Genomic DNA, 21,104 nt, shown 5'->3' with positions numbered 1-21,104 from the left:
AAGTCTACACTTTGTAGTAACTTTACACTAAAAAATGGTGAATGGTCAAAAGTCACTTCAGAGTGTAAGAGTAAATATATATGGGTAGATTTACTCACATGTAAGTTTACAGACCTGCCAACTCACACAATGCCACAGTGTGTCACACAATATTGGCTCCCTTCACATGGTCACCCAATAAGGAGCAAATATTACGTGGTGGCAGGGAAACAAGGTGGAAACCACTGGAAAAAGTTGATTTATATCTTGTTTCTGGAGCTCTTTAAAGCTGACATCCATTGAGGGGTGTGAAAACACCACAGGAAATCAGGCACCAGCCTGTGCAGGCTTATTTTTAGGAGGAGGGATTTTGGAGGGGGAGGGAACAGAAGTGCCTCTTGGAGAGTCTTGGGCACAAGGCCCCACCCTCTTCATGGCCACGCTGTCTCTTCACACTTAGATTTTTAAAACAAAAGTTTGCAGGTCTGAGTTTAGCTTTGTAAATATCCTTCTATATGTCCGCCTTGACCAACACAATGATTATGACATAAATAAGGTGTAACATTTTGCAGTAGTCACAATTTGAATGATGTTTTATACCTATAATATCACTTTAACATTTGTTTTTTCACTGAAGTTCTATTTTTTTTTAAGTACATCAAGATCTTTTATCATACCTAACTATAACACAACTCTAACCATTGTTTTTACAGTGAATGTATAGGCATAGGATGATGCACTGGTTAGGTAACAAAAACACTCCAAACAAGTGATAAAGTCCAGGTTGCTACTTTACAAGTTTTCCTGCCTTCCCAAGAAGTCAGCACAGTCATGGTCTGTGTTAGCCTGCCATAGGTGAATAACCTATACTCACAAATAACCCACACAAATAACCCATAGCCTTACGGAGAAAAAGTGATTTAGCCATACTGCATAGTAACCGCTATCTTTTTTCATGAGACCTCTAAGGTGCGCCATCTATAGGCATCTCTGATATGTTTGCCACCCACAGGAATCTTGTTAATGTGCCATCCAAAGACTGTGTTCAAAGACGGTCCAAAGTCTGCTGAAGGCTGTGTTAAACGTTTATTACCTGCTTGCCACTATTAGCATGTGCCTGTCTCAAGTCAAGATGGCCTTGTAAGTCTTGCATTAGCTACCAGTGGCTATGACACCCTTGGTCCCTGTTTGCCCCTCTGGTTGAGTCTTTCACTTCCATTCATTTCACTAGCCAAATGTTTCACTTTCAGGCATCCAGATTCCCACTTTTGTACTCATATGCATTCTTTCTTGGACACTTCTGCCAATGCCACTTCCATAGATTCCAGTCCGAAAAGAGTGAGTAGAATACGGTGTGAGTGTCGTAATGTTCAATGATGACGGGGTTTCCCTACAGAATGTGCAGAGAGGTCCCCAACTCTCACACATTTCACAGATATTCATAGGCTGTGGGCTGCATAGGATCCCTCCCTGAAGAATTGGGCTACCCTTGCACTGTGGGGGCTAACGAGGTGTGTATTACATCCGTGCTGCCTGTGCCCCACTACGTTTTTGAAAGCAGTCTTCTGATAAATTGGGACATGCGTGCTTCCCATCATTCTTAGGCACCATACCATGTTGACGCTCAGTGCCCTGTAAAAGACCAAGGGCATAATCAGCTAGTTTAGCTACTGTTGGTTCCATGATACATGTTCATATCCACTCCTTCTTGTGTGGCGCCACTCTCTGAGTCCTTCTTCAGCAGCCAAAATTGCCTGGTCAATGAAATCCATCAAGCGCTCACCCTTTCTTCTGGACTCAGCAAATAGGTCCTTCACTGCTAGCATATACTTCACCCAAGATTAGGATTTCTTACCTTAAGGGGCTGATTCTGCGAAACCTTGACCACCCTGCCCATGGTGCCTGCCTCTCTCACAATCTATGACTGAATTTCACTTTGAATACCCAGATGCAGCTGTCTGTTGCATTGATGCTGGCCATACACCTCACATTGAACTGATGAAACAGAACTTTCTCACTGTTAGTAGCCTTTCTCTTATTACTTTATGTAATTCCAATTGAAGGGCTGTCCCAAAATAGGACAATGGGTCTATCCCTGGCTTCCCAATCTTTATTGCATGTGTTTTTCAGCCCAGCTTATTGGCAGTTTGCTTTATTTGTGCCGTCTAAACCTCCTTCAAAGAAGCATCACCCATTGCTGGTTCTGTTATGTTCAAATACTTTCCAGATATCTCACCACCAACTGCAACTTGTTTTCCTACAAAATTAGACCAGAATTAAAGTTCAGTCTTTTGCACATGTTTCTGTTGATTCTTCTCCTAGGGCTCATTCATGGATCTCAGTTTTAAGCTCTTCTGTTCCACTCTCCATGCGATGTTCCCATTCTTCTCATTACAATCCAGCCTTTATGGCTGCTGCCTCTCCATCCTCAGAGGATTAAAATCCCACATGCTGTCTGTACCCAGGTCCTCTGACTCTGGGATTCTCCTCTTTATCTGACCTTTGTCCAGTCTAGCCACAGATGCCTCACCTGCACTATCAGACCCACTTCACTGCCTTGGCTCTGGATCCACTAATTCAGTGTTGTCCAACCTTTTTATCGCCGCGGACCGGTAAATGTTTGATAATTTTTCCGTGGCCCGCTTGTCCCATTGTGTGACAAGCGGGCCACGGAAAAAGTATCAAACATTTACCACCCGCCACAGTGGGGCGGCCCGGTGCCAATTGATCCACGGACCGGCACCGGTCCACGGCCCGGGGGTTGGGGAACACTGCACTAATTGACCCATTCCTTGACCCCACACTGCCCCTACTGTCCTCTACCCGTTCTCCTCCTATACCCTTGCTAGCTTCCCACCTGTTCGACACTGCTCAGGCTCCTCCTTGATTTGCTGCGCAGGCAGCGTCGGCCATTGCAGACCTCTCTATGCTTCCTTCTCTCTCTACCCTCTCCATGTGTGCCGTAATCCCCTCTTGCTTTCTGTAATTTAATTTCTAGTCATCTTTTGTGTCTTCCCAGGAACCTCTCATACTTTACCCATCCCCATCCCACCACCTCCCATTATTCCCTCTGCTTCTCTGCCCCTGCCTGTCCCTCATCACTTACCAGTGCCTCACCAACTAGCACTCGCTGTGATGTTCTATAACACTTCCCAGAATCGCTCACTCCTATGTGTACAACATTGTCTCCAGGCCTTTGCCTGTTTTTTAAGCCCCAATCGGTCTCCAAGCTTCTCGCTGTCCATGCTGGCAGCACCCCACTTTGTGCCATGTCCTGTCTGTTGCCCCATCCTTCACACTTTGCCTTACTGACCACTACTTCCTCCTCCCCCTTACTGACTATACCGCCCTCCATCTCCGTTATCCCTAATGTTGTTTCAGGGACCTCCGATGTCTCCTCCTTGTGCCACATTCATTCCTTTCCTTGCCCCTTTACTTTCATCCTGTCCTTCTGCAACACTAAGGGCCTCATTTATGAGGCCCGTGGTGCAGGGCAGTACAGCAAATGCCTTGCTGTGGCTCCCTGTGCTATCGGGAAAGGGCGGAAATGCACTGTGTCTACAAGATACCACGTATTTCTGTCCTCCCCCCGTGTGCTGGTGCACAAATTGCTGCCTAGCACCAATGCTGGCCCCCTTGTACCATGGTGCAAGGGGGCCAGCATTGTGGGAATGATTGTTTTTGTGCAGGAAAGGACACCCTCCTGCACAAAACCAATCACAAGAGGGGTTCTCCTCTTTCTATGTGTACTGCAGAATGCATGCAGCACACATAGAAAGAGGAAAAACGGGGAGAAATAAAGATATTTCTCCCTGTTGCGTCACACTTATGCCACCCCTGAGGTAGCGGATAAAGGCCCCTGCAGCACTACAGGGGATCCCCCAGCACAGTACACTATACACGGGTGACAGACCTCTCACTGGGTCCTTGGGGGAGGGAGCCCCATCAAGGTACTTTGCAGGGAGACCCCCTCAAATTTTGTTCTGCCACTGATTCCCAGGCTTGTAAATCTGGGAATGCGTCAGATTTCTTTGGGTTCCATGGGTGTTGTGAGAAAACACCCCAAGCAACACCCAGTGTTACGCGTGAAAAGGGCCCATATTTACAAGGCCATGAAAAGCCACTCAAGGTGGCTTTGTGTAACCTAGTAAATATGAGGTGGCGCACTGCCACTGAAGCGTAAAAAAAGAAATTAAGCTCCTGTAACGCAGTGTGCTGCTAGGGCCTCGTAAATGAGTTGTACAACTGTTTATTTCATACTAGCAACAGTGTAACAGAATTCCTAGTGAATCTGGTTCTAATATTGCAGGCCTCTCACACACCCGTCATCTCACTCAGCAGCCTAGGCTTGAGTCAGAGCACAGACATATCATTCGACCCGGTGAGATCATGTTCTTGAGGAAAAAAACAACTAGGTATTTATTTACAGAAAGCAGTCACCAAAGATACAATTAATTCTCCCAGTTAAAGGGCGGAACGTATCAAGTTCCCTCTTTCCTTTTTCCATGCTCAAGTGCCCATATTTGATGATATAAGGTCCATTGTTCCACAGACATTTATTGTCACATTCACAATGCTTTTTTCTGGGAGTAGATGTTTTTACTTCCTATACATTACCTGCTAATTTTGTTTTAGTGAATGGGGGCCACGAGAAGGGATAAGGCCTAGTTATTGATACTGTAGCCTCAAACCAATCTTGTAAACTATTTTAGGACCTTGTCTAAACATTCATTGCTCTGGTCACATCACAAGTGCCTCAGACTGGCATAGTGCGAGCATGGGGTTTTGATATTGGCTCAGCCAACAGGAATGCTAGGAGTCTACTATTACTGTCTATTGCCGTTTACCTGCTCCCTTGCAGTGTGAACAAGCAACACAGAAAAAGACAGGCACAGTAGGCCAATTTGTCTAACTCCCTTGGCAGTGAATTAGGACACCCACAAGCTCTCGGGCATTACCAGCTGTTAATTGTCCTTCCCTTCATAACACCCTGGAAGAAACCAAGGAAGGGAAAAGGGGGGTGGTGGGGGCAGGAAACGAAAAGGGAAAAAATACAAGAGTGCATTCCAAGTGTCAAGGGATTGCAGTACATCAATTTTGCATTGGGAAACATGTGATACTCCATCTTGTGATTGTTCCCCTGTGCAAAATGTCTGTTCCACTATGAGCCAATGAACAGAAATGTGCATTAACTTGAGGGATGGGGTGTGGTGTAGATTGCAGCAAATTTGCAGCTCTTTGAAACTTTTTTCCTTCCTCCACGTCTCAGCATCTATTCACTGCCAACATTTCCACACTGAGGAAATACCATGGGACTGGACAAATTTCACACAGCTTGTAATTCACAACCCTGTGCACTATCAGCTAATGTGTAACGCCGGTCCAAGCATTCAAGTCTACTTTGCTGGTGCTGCTGTGGGAAAGTTGCAATTTGGGTTCCACTGCTCACGCGATTCCAAACATTCTTTTCATACTTCCACGTTTTTGAAGACTCGAGGAGATGGGGCTGTCAAACTCTGGCACAAGAAGCAAATGATGAAAAAGCCTGTGTGGAATAAGACCTGATTCTGTAGGACACCAAACAAAACTGTGTATTCTCACTAAATTGTTCTCTCCAATCTTTCTTTTGACAGATATTTGCCCTTGTTATTTGTGTTTTTTTCTAACATTCTCAAAATTGGTTGATGTGAAAATACCCAGGTTAAAATTAGCCACCTGCATTAATATTGATTCCTGGTTATGCATTATCAACATATCATCAATAGAGTTCCTACCCTAAACTCATCTCAGCATAACCATTTGTTAGTAATTCATTTTGTGGCAGAGATACAAATTCTTCCTCAAGACAGGTTTGAGGTTGCTTGTGTTCCCATCTGGGAGGAAGCTGGTGAGCCAGTTTGTGCTCGACGGTTCTTTCCGACCAGGAACAAGACTAAGTGCATAGTGTTGGTCTCTTTCTAAAGTGGCATAGTGGACAACAAACGATGGAATATAATGTGGGCTGATCACCAGTGGCTGAGAGTAATTCAAGTTATCCTTCTATCTCTTTGTTGTTTGTCAATCTTACAAACTCGAGGGCCTATTTACTAGAATAGTGGCACAGGGCAGCGCAACAGGTGACCTTGTTGCGCTGCCCTGCGTCACAGGGAAAGGGCAGAAATGCACCTTATTTGCAAAATACGGTGCATTTCTGTCCTGTCCTTCTGCGCAAGCTCCCTTTTGGCAGGCTAGCACCAACCCAGGCACCCTTCCACCACGGTGCAAGGGTGCCTGCTTTGCATGCAGGATTGTTTTGGTGCCAGAAGGGGCACTTTCCTGCACAAAAACAATCCTCAGAGGTAAAAGTGAGGAGACAAGGAGAAATAAAGATATTTCTCCTCGTTACGCCACCTGTGGGGAGGCGTTAGGTTTTGACGCATTGCCAGGTTTACACACCCTTGATAATGTGGGAATGCATCAAAACCTATGGGTGTTGCACGGAAAAGCTATCACAACGCCCATGGAACGCCCCCCGACACAGAGTAAGGCAACGCAGCGACTTGCGCTGCCTAGCCCTACTCCGTATCTGAGAGGCCATGAAAAGCCACGTAAAGTGTCTTTGCGATGCCTCATGGATATGGGTCTGCACTTTATGCTGCCAGAGCATAAAAAAATGTGGCACTCCAACGGTGCACGGGTTTGTAAATATGCCCCCTAGTTTGGAAGAACACCTTTGGCAGGTTCATGATTAAAAAAAGTTTGCAAAGCTGTCAAAGAAAAGCTTTCATTGCAATTGCGTCCTCTCCCACACCCACACTATTGAGTTTACGCCTAATTTAGCACTTGAAAGCTCTTGTAGTACAAACCTTCCATAACAAAACAATAAATAACACAACGCAAGAAAAGATTGGAGTAATTCTCGATGCTGTTTCTACGACCTCGTTGGCAAAGATCAGTATTAAAAATAAGAAACTGTTGATCATTTGTTTGGTGGAGAAAATAAAATTGAGCATATCTTCCACTGACAAAGTTTAGTTGTTTTTGATTTGGCGGGTTAATTGAAATCCTGTCGCTTAATGATGGTGCACATAACTGTGTGCTGAGCCCTGCAACTATGCACCCGCAGGAGTAATGTCTGGAGTCTCCAGCTCTGCATTCCTGATGGAGCAGTCTCAGCTATGCTTTGTTTTTGCTGAAAACTTGCTTCCAGGTCTGGGCTTCTGGTAGTGAAGTGATAGTTGCCTGCTGTTACTGATTTAAAGCAAATTCCTGATGGATCCCTTTGGCACTCAGACACTCATTGAATTTCATTCACTCAGTCGAATTCAGCCCTGTTTGTTCAACGAATTTCTTTATTTCCCTGCAGTTTTATAGAGAGCCATTTTGTTCCAAAGGAGTTCATTCAAGGAAGGAGTTCGTTCAGCAAGAAACTCTTAAAAACCAACAAAAATCAATAATTAAAAGTCAACCTGAATGGATTTCTTAGTTGCTGACACAGTATCTTTCTGAGTTTTAGGTTTGCTTGTGTTATGTCAATTTCCCCTATGTGAATTCCATCTTCTTTACTCTCTGTATGCAGCCTATGGTGTAGCTCCTCTTGGATGGGTTTCTACACATAGGCGCTTGCCCGTATTGCTTCCGCCTGAGGTGCATCATGGTGGACTGGTATAGGGTGACCACTTCCTTCCAGCTCATATGGACAGTGTGTCCAGTCCTGGACTTTTGTATGATAGCCTAATGCACTCTGGGTGTTGTAGTCTTTGTTTGAAATAATTAGGTTAACACACCTGAAATCAATGATTTGTAGGTTTAAAAGGCCAGGATTAGAGACAGTTTCTTTATAGACCTGGAGTGAGGTTGTCACCCTAAAGTATGAGTTGAGCAAGCGTGCAGGATGCCTTGAGTAGATAAATGCGATGTCCTTTTTGCAGCTGTGAACATGAGAAGTCCTGAAGGATCTGTGATGGGCAAACATTTGATTATAGAATGACGAGGAGGGAGGAGCTTCAGCGTAGAAAGCATCCTGCACAACACAGCTTTAGATTTATTTTTTTAAACTTTGGAGATATTAATGAAGTGAAATGTGAACACCTACATGGAAGTGTCCACAAGACCAACAAGGGACCCACTTGAATACTTAAACACAGACCACGATCTGGCATCAGCTAGATTTAGTTAGTGACCAGTGTATTGTTGGTGTGTATTTATTTACTTGTTACAGTTTCTATACAGCACAGTTACAGTCCTAAGACACATCTGAGTGATTTACAGGATTTTTTTTTTATCAGAAAAGTGTATATAGAATTATTGTATGATCGAATATCATACACAGAAATATTCTATGACCTAAATATTGTGTCCTAATTATTGTTCACAAGAAAAAATACAGTTGGGTGTAGACTTTCTATTGTTAACTCCAATGGAGCAATATTTTTGTAAATTATATTTAAAAGGAAGTGATGGGGAGAGGTGTTAAGCAGGGCACAGGTGTATCTTAAGTCCCACACAAGGGGCAAAGGATGACAAAATTGACTTTATTAATTCCTTATTTCTAATTCACAACTCTGCTACGAAAAAATGCTGTACAATATTCTCCATTTCTTTCGTTGCTTTCTAGGTCTCGAGAGGTGAATTTTTGATATCTTGATGAAAAACTTTCTCAGAGATTCCCGGAAAACCCACGAGTCCATTAATCAGAAAGGAGAACTGCCCACTTCCAGGAATTCTGAATCACTGTACACACATCGTTCCTACACACTTAATTGAAAAAATATTCTTAGAGCAAAAACAAATTCTGTAATTGAATGCAAAGGGAACGGCAGAGGAAATGTGAACAGGGAACTAACACCAATCGTTCCAAAATGTTGGATCTGCTAAATAATGTTAAGAACTCCTCTGGGCTAGTTCGGCAATAGAAGGTGATGCATGTCCAGAAAATATTATGGTAGTGATTACAAACCGATTGGTAATTCAGACTCAGACAAAAGAGGAGTTTATGGCAAACGTGGCATTACAGCTGGTGTGGTAATACCGTACCCCACCCACACCACCGCAGGTTTCATCTGATGAAAAAACTGCAGATACCGAATTTTGCAGCTTGGTGTGGGGAAAATATTTGGCATATGTGGTGGTAAAATGTTCTGTTATTATGTGATTCCTCATTCAGAGGTGCACAACTCTGGTTATGGAGGTACATTTTTCACCTACCAAATACAGGCCCTGATAGTAGCAGCATTAAATAGGTATTACCACCTAAGTACCACAGCCTGCTGAAGGCACTTTTTTAACACGTGTGTGCCCAGACTGCATAACAGAAGAAGTTTTTGCAGAATATTCCCTCACGGAAGACTTTATGCAATTAGTAGGAACTTCAGAGAACATGTCTGGAAAAGAAAGCGAGGTTGTTCCCCACACTGCAAACTTTATGTAGTTCTCCGTATTTTAATTACAGTGGTGGGTCCCTGACAGTGCCGGATCGCACAAGACTTGCTCACTCGTTGCATTCCTCAATGCCAGGAACGAGGAATTCTTGTTTGAAGGACATTTCACCTCCATTCCTCACTTTTTCCAACTTTCCGCAGATGGATACAGAAATGGTAACTGTGCCTGAAGTGTCAAATTTGCTTACCGCAGATGGGAAAAGGGAAATTCGCCCATCTCTACATAAAACCCGCAAATATGAAGCCACAAATCGTACAAATAGACCCCTCATCTTCAGAAAAGCTTAGAAAAATGAGATAATTCCCAGGGTTCAGCATGTGCACATTGGGGAGTCCACTGTAGGGGGCAGTGTTCATCTATGGCAATGAGTCACACACTGGTACTCTTTATTTGCACCGGTCAGGCTTGGTGTACAAGTCACGCAGGTGTCTCATGTGACGCATGGTGACATTTGAAAGCTGCACACTGGATGCACACCCATGCTGCTGCTACTCCCGTTCTCTCTCTGCCTATTTGACACGAGTAGAAATGAATATGTGAAGTTCGGGGGGCTGGCCATTTAGGATTTTGAGATGGAGCTCAGATTTTCACACACTCTTGTCACCTCCAGGCCACCATTCGCTTAGAACACTGGTTTGTGCAGAACCCAGATGCTGAGCGCACTATGACGACATATGACGTCACAGTAGAGAGTGGTCGGGTAACTTCTGCGGAGACAGAAGCAGGCATGGTGGCGAGAGGAGGCGTCCATGAGCTCTTTGGGGCTGCCTTATGGTATGCACAAGCAACAGAATCTTATAATGAATTATCAGCCGGATTTATGGTTTACGGGGTTATCCAAAGCTTTACCACTCATACTGCATCCCTGGTGCCACATCTGACAGCTCTGGGAATCTGCAAGCAGGGCACACCGTGTCTTTGAGCCTTTAGAAGTCAATGTACGTCTGGGAAAAATATCCTCAGAATAGAATCTGACACGTGGGAGGGCGTGTGAGGCTGTCCAATGTGTATTCGAGACTCCTAGGAGGACTGTTGACGAATCCTGAATCCTGCCTGGTTCTGCTCTCCCTGTCCCCCTGTGAGGCTCGCTTCTAATTTCTGCTCTTTAGTCGTCTGTGCATGAGTTTTGGGGTTCAACAAGGTTATTAAATGTTCTGCTAGTGCAGTTCTGATTTACGTTCTGCAACATGTCTTATTATGTATCCTTGTTTTTCTGTGCAGTGAGTTTTTTTCTTCCACCTCCTTTGCTGTCAGGTTCATTTAGCGAGGCTCAAGGCTTCTCCTGTTTGTGTGGGGGTGTTTCTTCTACCTGTAGGTCCCAGTCAACTGTGTGTGTGGAAATATGTTTTTGCTGCCCTGGATTTTGTTGTCTCGTTTTGCAGCTACCATGTGTTAGACCTGTCAGCCTTAGGTTGGTCTTCCACCTACCGTTTTGCCTTCCTTCTCCATTTTTTGCTGATCTTGTTTTTGCTGGCCCTAGGACTCTGTGCACTTTACCACTGCAAACCAGTCCTAAGGTGCATTTGCTTACTCCTTAAAACATTGGTGTATCCCCAATTGACATATTTAGTTTGCTTGTAAGTCCCTAGAAAGGTGGTACTATATGTACCCAGGGCCTGTAAATTAAATGCTACAAGTGGGCCTACAGCACTTCTTGTGTCACCCACTTAAGTAACCCTTTAAACATGTTCATTTTAATTCATATATCTCCCCTAGGGTAGGACCTAAACAACCCAAAGGCAGGGTGCAGTGTATTTCACAAGAGGGGCATGTAACTTCAAGTCTTATATGTTCTGATAGTAAAACAACTCTTAAGTTAGTTTTTCACTACTGCAAGGCCTACCTCTCCGTTAAAATAACATTGGAGTTGCCTTATTACATTTAATCAGCTGTAATTTCCACATGGAAGCAGGTAACCAGGTAACCAGATCATTTTTTGTATCTTTGGTTTTAGTGAAAAACCCTCTCTAGTTGGGGGGAGTCGGGTTTTAAATGACAATTTTGAAATGTTTAGAACATTAGCATTTTCCACCCTTATCCAGATAGTGCCTTCAGCCTGTCCCTGGGTCAAATGACTGGGTGTAGCTAACAGTTGAGCTTTGTGTATTTCTCCTAGACAGCCACACTCAATAGAAATCTTAGGTGTGCCTGGGTGGGTCATCACTGGCAGGATAGGAGGACGGAGAGGGGCACAGCCCTGCTTGCACTTGAAAAGGGTGTGTCCTGCCTCCACACAATGTGCACAGTGCTGAATACCCCCTGTAGTTAGTCTGGAGTCAGGGCAGAGACGCTAGGATGCCTTAGGATTTCAAAGGGAAACCCCTAGAAGCTTCTCCCACCTTCCAGAGGAAAGGAACCAGATATAAATATTGGACCTCAGACACTACTTCTTCAGTAGACTTCTAGACCTGACCGGGGGATACTCTGCCAGGAAGAAGGACTGCTGTGCTGCTGAAAAGACTGCCACTCTGGTGGACTACTGCTCTGAAGGAACTGCTGCCCTGCTGTGCTGACGTTCTGCCTGCTGGCCGCTTGCCTGGGTGTAGACTGGACTTTCATCTGTTGAACCACGGACTCCAAAGTGACTCCAAGGACCAGTGGGCTGGTGTTGTGACTAGAGCCTCAGGAATGAAAGGCTCCAACAACCTTTATCCCAGCACCTGGACTCTGCCATCTGTGAGGCCTACCCTGATAGGTGGTGCCACCCCATTCCTGGACCCTTGGAAGTGGGCATAAAGGTGCTCTGCTGGCCCATGTGTGGATCCAGCAGAATCGAGGCATCTCCTCTGCTCCGCGGCGCAACCCCGAGCAGAACCAAAGCATCGCCTCTGCTGCGAGGATTCTCCCAACACAAGGACTCCACATTGACCTGTCAACCCACATTGGAACCGCCGCCTGTACGAAACATTCTCAAAGCAGGCCCTCACATCCCAAATCTCTCATCGAAGGCAGCCATAACAACGATGCAGGTTCTTGCATTGCAGCCTCACAGCTCCTTGGAACAGACGTATTGCCATGACTGCGCGAAGCATCCTCTACACCAGACTTAGCATGGCAAGCCTTTGTCGAAGGAGTCCTTCACAATGATGCAGGACCTCACATCGCGGCACTGAAGCACCTCGGAACTGATGTATCGCCTCGGCTGCGCAACGCATCCCTGGCGCAGGACCTCTCACTCTGCAACCAGGACCTAAAGTACTCTCATTCAGCAGCCTAACTGGGTCCCAGTAGCTGGTCTATGCTTCATTGTGGTCAGCCTGAACTTATGACTTTGTCCCAGTTCAGGTTGATTAGATGTTTGTCACTTTGGTTGTGTTTTATTTAATAACAATTACTCTATCTTTCTAACTGGTGTGGGATACTTTTATAGTGTGTTTTCACTGTGTTAGTGTTTGAAGTGTTGCACAAATACTTTACACATTGCCTAAGTGTTCTTTGTCAAGCTCCCCGAAGGTTGAGCACAGGTTAATTTAGGGTTTTCTTACAGCTTCCCCCTGACAAGGATTGGGCTTCCTGCTTGAGTAGGGTTTCTCCCCACTTAACCAGTAACTCAATTTCTTACACCAGTGCTTTCAATTTAAAGGAACGGTTGACTTTCAATACTTTTGTATGCAAAAGTGTGCATGCTTTCTTGTGGGCTCATGTCACATTTGGTGCCATTGGAGTGTAGGCATGGCCCTAGACTTTCCTACCATAGAGGAGACCTGGTTAACCTGCTCCATTGATAATCATAGCAAGAACTTTGTTGAAATGTTATGGTTCAAGATAGTGCACCCTTTTCCTTTAAATGGTTTTTCATGGATGAATTTGAGTTCAAAAATGAATTTTCTAGAAAAATGAATGCTATTGCCAAGTAAAGACAGAAGACTACGGGTTTGATATTTTCCCATCTAAATTAAACAGCTCCTGTTTTATAAAGTCTGAGCTTTTGCGAAAAGTTTTAGTTTTTGTTATTTATATTTCCAGAGTGCAGGGGCCATAGTAGTTTTGCAGCATGCTAGCTCTCTGTTGTGGGCCTTTTTCCATTGGGGAAAAGAGGATCAGATCATCAGCAAATAATCACCAGTTGTTCATCTTTAAAACGTTTAGGCCCTCATTTTGAGCAGCCATAGAGGGGACTGGAATTTTAGGTTTGCTTGTTTTTGTGAGTAAATTGTTGAAATTTTCAACCTCTCAGAGAAGGTGGAAAGTATCTGCAAGAAGGATAGTGTTACAGTTGTGGGTTCAAGGAATGCTTCAGCCTGTTCAGAAAGCACTGTCAGCTCCTCTTGTAATGCTACTGGAGGGTCAATCCATGCAGCATAAATAAGAGGTCCAGTGTGTTTTGGCCTGAAACTATCAGGTCTGGAGCTTGCAGACTGAGAATTCCAGGCCCAAAGGCACTTGTAATAGTGGGTGATGGAATTTCACCCACAATTATTTCTCAGGTACAAGTCTGTCTCTTGTCTACATCTGATGAAAGTAAAATAGTTAATTTAATAAATTATAGTGGTGCAGGGTAGACGATTTTATAGGGAACTGGGTCAAATTAATGAGTGATGTATAGCAAGTTTATTTTTGCAGTGTTATTAACCTTAAGGACTCAGTGTGTTTTAAGGGCCCCTCAAGGACCACCCACCACTCCCAAAGTCTAGCCCTCTTCTCTCAAACTTTAAACAGTTATTAGAAGTTGACAAGTCTGTAAAGGTTGTGAGTGATACTTCTAATTAAGACAATATCTGCTTGTGAATCTGAATACACGAAATAATCTTTCCTAAATTTGCCACACTAGGCATGAGTTAGGCCGTAACTCATTTTGAAATTCTAAACGTGACTGTGCTTTCATTTACACTCACACATCAAAATGTGCACAAATGAAATGTTGTTCATGGTGTACTCTGGAGAATGTTTTCCTCTCAAATGTAAGCTGTTCAAGGTTCTTCATATCTGAAGCTCAGTGAACACATTCATTAGGTCTAAGCCTACCAGACAGAACAGACAGTTTGCTAAAGACATTTGGGGGACATTTAGAAAGCTTCTCTGGGAATGCATTCTGCCTGTTGCTTTGTAACTGACATTTTCTGGCTTTCTGTTTGCTGGCTTTATTTTGTTTTAGGTTGTCTAGCGTGAGTTCCAAAGAGTACAGCCTTTTCACACTACCTCTCCTTGTAATCTTCCACCAGTACTCCTTTCTGTAAACAGGCCTGTAAATCTTGTTCTTATCTTGTCACATTTGATGTGCATTCAAAGACAGAAGTCACGTCAGGCTCTGTCCTCCAAGAGAGCTTGGTGTTTACTTCTCTCACTCTTCACTCCATGCCACTGCACTCTACTCCAGTCTGCACAACTCCACTCTATGCCACTTCACTCTACAGCTCTTAATTCTACTCTGCACACTCTATACCAATGCACTCTTTGTGACTCTTCATCACTGCACTCTACACCATTCCAGTCTAGGCCACTCCAATCTACTCTGCACTGCTCCACTTTATGCCACTCCACACCACTCTGAAACACTGCCCTCCACGCCACTGCACTCTATGCCAATACACTATGTCAATGCACTCTTCTCTGTACAATCCACTCTATGTCCCTACACTCTAAGTCAATCTACTGACAGCCAGTCCAATCTACTCTGCACCCTGCACTCTATGCCACTGCACTCCTCACCACGTTACTCTATGCTGTTACACTCTACGCCACTCTACTTTATGCCACTGCACTCTACCCTGCAGCACTCAACTGAATGCTACTTCACTCTACTCTGAAACAATCTACTCTATGCCACTGCGCTCTATGCCACTGCACTTTATGCCAGTGCACTCTGAACAAATACTCTCTATGCCACTGCACTCTACTCTGCACCACTGTACTCTATGCCACTGCTCTCTAAGTCACTTTGCTCGATACCACTGTTGTTGGTTTCTTTTAGCACCTGTATTGGGCATCTTTATTTTATCTCCAGGCCTGCAGCCTGTCCCCTTTTACCTATATACACATTTTATTTGTTTTTTCCTTTTAATATATTTTAGCAAAGCTTGCATTTCAGCAGAGTTTTTTTTATACTCTAATCAGCTGCCTTTCTGCAAAAGCATTGTCATTAGTTTTTTGACACAACCTTTTGCTCTGTGCACTGCTGAAGGCTGTCATTTCACATGATAGCATACTTGGTATTGCCAAACCAAGAGTTATAGAGTCAACCTTCTCACCATCGACATATTATCATGTGAGGCCTATTCTCAGAACATGTTTTGGTATATAAACACCACACAGGCGGAAGAAGGGTAGAGGGGACATTCATGCCAGCCATCTTACTCTGTATGCCACTTTGTTGACAGCTTCACTGACATTGGCCTTGTCTTTCCAGCCAATTGGGAGGGCTGCCAACAGAACAACAGGCAGACCCTTGCCTTTCCAGGTATGGGGTCAGGGGGCTTCTTACATAGACTAGCACAGGCAATAGGGCTAACACTGATGTGCTCTCACATTAGATGCTAGAAGTGCAGGTAGGATTCTTAGACTTATGATTATGTCAGGATGTTGGGACTGTTTATATGTTTTACTCTAATGGTCCAATCCTCACTGTGTTATGTTTCATCTTCCTAATAGTTGCAGCTCATGCCTTTTATCATAGAATGCATTTGCTTCAATAAATGCATTAAAACTTAACCTGCATCTCTTTGTCTGCCTTCACATGTGTGAGACTTGGTGCAAATGGGAAAACAAAGAATGATCTGTTCCACCACAACTTCCTTGAGGAGTCAAGGTGTCATGTTTTCCAGTTGGAGTGGGACTGACTTAGTCACCCACACGCAAGGGTGCTGCCACCTAAAACCAAGCAGTCTTACCCCCATGGTAAGAGTCCTACAACACCACTGCACTCTATGCCACTCTACACCATTGCACTCTATGACACTCTACTCTGCAACACAGCACTCCATGCCACTGAACTCTACACCACCCTACTCTGCACTACTGCACTTTTTGCCAGTATACTCTACACCTCTCTACTCTGCATCACTACACTCTATGCCACTTCACTCTATGCTGCTTCACTACTCTGCACCACTCTGGGCCACTGCACTCTCTGCCACTCTACTCTGCACCACTGCACTCTATGCCACTCTATGCCATTGCACTCTATGCTACTCTACTCTACACCACTCCACTCTGCACCACTTCACTGGACGCCTCTGCTCACCACTACTTTCTACAATTCACCACTCTAACCTATGCCACTGCATTCTTCGATGCTGCATTGCAAGCCACTGAAAGTATATTGCTGCACTCTATACCACTATATTCCGCAACACTCTGCACCAATGCACTGAACACCAGTCCACTCTACTGTACACTATTGCACAGCATTCAATGCCACTGCACTGTACTCTGGTATACACCAGTGCACTCCATTCCATTGCACTCTGTCCCTCTACACCACTGCACTCTACAACACTGTACTCTGCTCCACTGCACTGTATGCCACTGTACTCTACACTACTGAATTCCATGCCAATGCACTTTACACCACTGCATTCTATGCCACTCTACTCTGCATCACTCCACTCTATGCCACTGCACTTTGCTGCTCTCCTCCATGCCACTGCACTCTACAGCACCATACTCTATTCTGCACCACTCTCCCCCACCCTACTCTGCATCACTCCATGCCACTGCGCTCTATGCCACTCTACACCACTGTACTCAATGTCATTGTACTATACACCACTGTTCTCTACTCCATGCCACTCCACTCTGCACCACTGCATCCTACAGCACTGCACTCAACTATGCAACACTGTAATCTATGCTACACAATCCTACAACACTGAGGGGCAGATTTAAGAGCCCCTTGTGCCATATATCGCCACATTAGCATAATTTTTTCAATGCTAATATGGCAACATTATGGCAAAAACGCGACTCCATAGTAACCCCTCACGCCACATTATGCCTGAGCCAGGCATAATGTATGCAAGGGGGGCCTTCCTCCATTATGGGGGGGCGAAAAAATGGCACAAAGAAATTTAAAAGCTTTCTTTGCTCCATTTGTTTTGGCATTTTTAATACCTACTCAGAGCAGATGTTAAAAGGGGGCACACCATTGGTTACAATGGGTCCCTAAGTACTGTTCAGGGTTAGCGCTAACCCTGAACAGTACCTCAATAGCGTCACAATTTCTGATGCTATTTTTCTGTCAGCATCCGAGCAGGGGTACAGGTTAAATATGTGGTGAGAGGTGACCAAAAAATATCCATCATAATAGGTTGCTGCGTGGAAGCAACATACACTCTCTCAAGCTTGTGATGATGACAAAGTAAGTTCCACCGTCTAGTAAAGGTATCCTTCCAGCTGGATGTAATATTTTGTAAAGCAATAGCAAGGAGTAAATCAACACATTTACCCAGCTAACTGTTACCAATCCAAATCTGAGAAGAGCTACCCAAAAACTATGTTGAGTTTCAAAAGAGAAAGTAACAAAACGGAGCTACCCAAAAACTATGTTGAGTTTCAAAAGAGAAAGTAACAAAACAGATTTTTAAAATTGTATTCCATACCTCCCACCAAAAAAGTTGAATCAGTAGTCAATGAAAAAACATGTGCACAGAAGTGCCTGGTGATGTTTTACAAGTCCAGCATGTATTCTCAATATATGGACTGTAATTGTTAAGCAAAGTTGGGGTTAAAAATAACCTATTGTAAAAATAGAATAAGGTTTGTGTAGTGTGTGCAGTGCAAGGACTGTAATGGATTTTGGACCAAATTAAATTCCAGGTTTGTAATGAAAAGGAGGATTGTAAGTCTGATTTCCACAGTAGCTCAACCATAGGATTTGGGTTGAGTAGGAGTTGTGTAGTGGAGATGTGTGTATATGTAAGGTGCTTAAAGCTCCAGGGAGAGGTTAAGGGGGTCATTACAACATTGGCGGTAAAATCCACTTACTGCCGTGCAGAAGACCGCCAACACACCGCCGCGGCCGCGGAATTCCGCCACAGCTATTATGACCCACATCTCGGAATCCGACAAAATTCAGACACCTACACAAGTCCGCCACACCAAAGGTCAGTGATAAACTGGCGAAAACAAAACCTCCACCGTCACGCCAACAGAAATACGCCAACAGAAATACGCCCACACTATCACGACACACGAATCCAAGCGGCGGTCTTTCAACCGCGCTATTCCATTGGTGGTACACTCCGCCGCGCTCAAAATACACACACATCTCCAAAACACCACCACATTGGACAATTCGAAATACACACACCTGATACACCTACACACACCACTCCCACACACCCATTACAATATAAAACACACACCCACATCACCCACAAACCCCTACGACCACTATTACAGAGAGAAGGCCAGAGAGAGACACCACCATCCACAAACAAGCATCCACAGGCACACAACACCATCACCCACACAACTTCCACGCACAAAACACCACACACCACTACATATCACCACACTTATCACCACACACACAACCCCACACATCACCTAGACCACCCCATGGCACGGCAAAGACACCCCAGGTTCTCGGAGGAGGAGCTCAGGGTCATGGTGGAGGAAATCCTCCGGGTAGAGCCACAGCTATTTGGATCACAGGTGCAGCACACCTCAATTGCAAGGAAGATGGAGCTATGGCGAAGAATAGTCGACAGGGTCAACGCAGTGGGACAACACCCAAGAAATCGGGAGGACATCAGGAAGAGGTGGAACGACCTACGGGGGAAGGTGCGTTCCGTGGTCTCAAGACACGACCAGGCGGTTCAGCAGACTGGCGGCGGACCCCCACCTCCTCACCCACAACTAACAACATGGGAAGAGCAGGTCTTGGCGATTCTGCATCCTGAGGGCCTCGCAGGAGTCCGTGGAGGAATGGACTCTGGTAAGTCAAACCTTTAACTACCATATCCCCCACCCTACCTGCATGCTATCACATACCCCCACCCCTATCACTCCAACTCCTCACAAATGTACCAATATTACAAACCACACATACCAACACCAAGCCCTGCATGCAACACCAACGCATGGACACCCATCACTAAAGCATGCCCACTGCACATTCCCATACACCCCCCTAAACCATCATCACACAAGCCCCCACACAGGAATGCCAGCACTGGGGTACACGGTCACCCACCCATTGCACACCATGACACACACACATGCAATAATCATGCCTTTACACCCCTGCAGGACCACTACCCAACGTCACCAGACAGGAGGGTCCAGACATCTCCACTCCACCCACAGAAGAGTCCCACAGTGATGACAGCACCTCTGTCCACCTGGATCTAGATGACCAGCCCGGACCATCGTGTGCCTCAGGACTGTCGGTTCCCCTCACACAGGCACAGGCCAGCACAGACCTTCCCCCCTCTGGAAACACCAGCACAGCGCCCACCCAGCGGGCCCATACCTCCGTCCCCAGGACACGTCAATCAGCTGTGTGTCCACCACTACAGGGAACCCAGGATAACCCACCACCCCAACAACAACAGGGACCTGGGGGCAGTGGCAGTGGGCACACGGTCCAGGGGACGGAGGCCCAGGAACACAGGGGAACTGGGGGGGCTGCTGTGCGACAGGAGGCGGACAGGCCAAGGGAACCCACTCTCCACAAGGCCCTCTCCTCCATCATGGGAGCATACCATCACTCCCAGGAGACGATGGCAACGGTACTGGCCAAGTTTCAGGAGACCCAGCGCATGCAGGAGGAACAGTATTTGGGGTTCAGGGAGGAACTCAGAACTATCAGCTCCGCCCTGGGCACCATCATAGGGGTGCTGAAGGAAGTACTCAACACCAGGAGGGACACTATGGCACTACAAGGGGCCCCTGACACTAGCATGGATGATGAACTGCCCACCACCTCCGCCGGCGCTAGTGGACAGGAGGCACCGCCACAGGACCACCACACCAGCACCCCACCCCCTGCAGAGGGAGAACCACCCTGCAAACGGTCCCTCAGTTCCAGGAACAAGACAGAGCATGATGCCAAGACCCCCGCCAAGAAATGAGACCACCCTGATTGTCATCCCACTGTCCCACTTTGTCACCCTGTCTGTTAGACCTGACAGCCTTAGGGTAGTCACCCCTAACTTTTTGCCTGCCTCCCTCCACTTTTTGGACACTGTTTTTGCTGGTTTATAGACTCTGCGCACTTTACCCCTGCTAACCAGGGCTAAAGTGCATATGCTCTCTCCCCTAAAACATGGTAACCTGGAATCATACCTGATTGGACTATTAATTTACTTATAACTCCCTAGTAAGGTGCACTTTATGTGCATAGGGCTGGTAAATTAAATGCTACTAGTGGGCCAGCAGCACTGGTTGTGCCACCCACTTAAGTAGCCCCTTTTCCTTGTCTCAGGCCTGCCATTGCAAGGCCTGTGTGTGCAGTTTCACTGCCACATCGACTTGGCATTTAAAAGTTCTTGCCAAGCCTAGAACTCCCCTTTTTCTACATATAAGTCACCCTTAAGGTGTGCCCTAGGTAACCCCTAAGGCAGGGTGCTGTGTAGGTAAAAGGCAGGACATGTACCTGTGTAGTTATATGTCCTGGTAGTGTAAAACTCCTAAATTTGTTTTCACACTACTGTGAGGCCTGCTCCCTTCATAGGCTAACATTGGGGCTGCCCTCATACACTGGTGAAGTGGCAGCTGCTGATCTGAAAGGAGCAGGAATGTCATATTTAGTATGGCCAGAA

This window comes from Pleurodeles waltl, chromosome 10 (genome assembly GCF_031143425.1).
Source record: "Pleurodeles waltl isolate 20211129_DDA chromosome 10, aPleWal1.hap1.20221129, whole genome shotgun sequence".
Taxonomy (NCBI): Eukaryota; Metazoa; Chordata; class Amphibia; order Caudata; family Salamandridae; genus Pleurodeles; species Pleurodeles waltl.
This window is presented reverse-complemented; position numbering follows the sequence as displayed.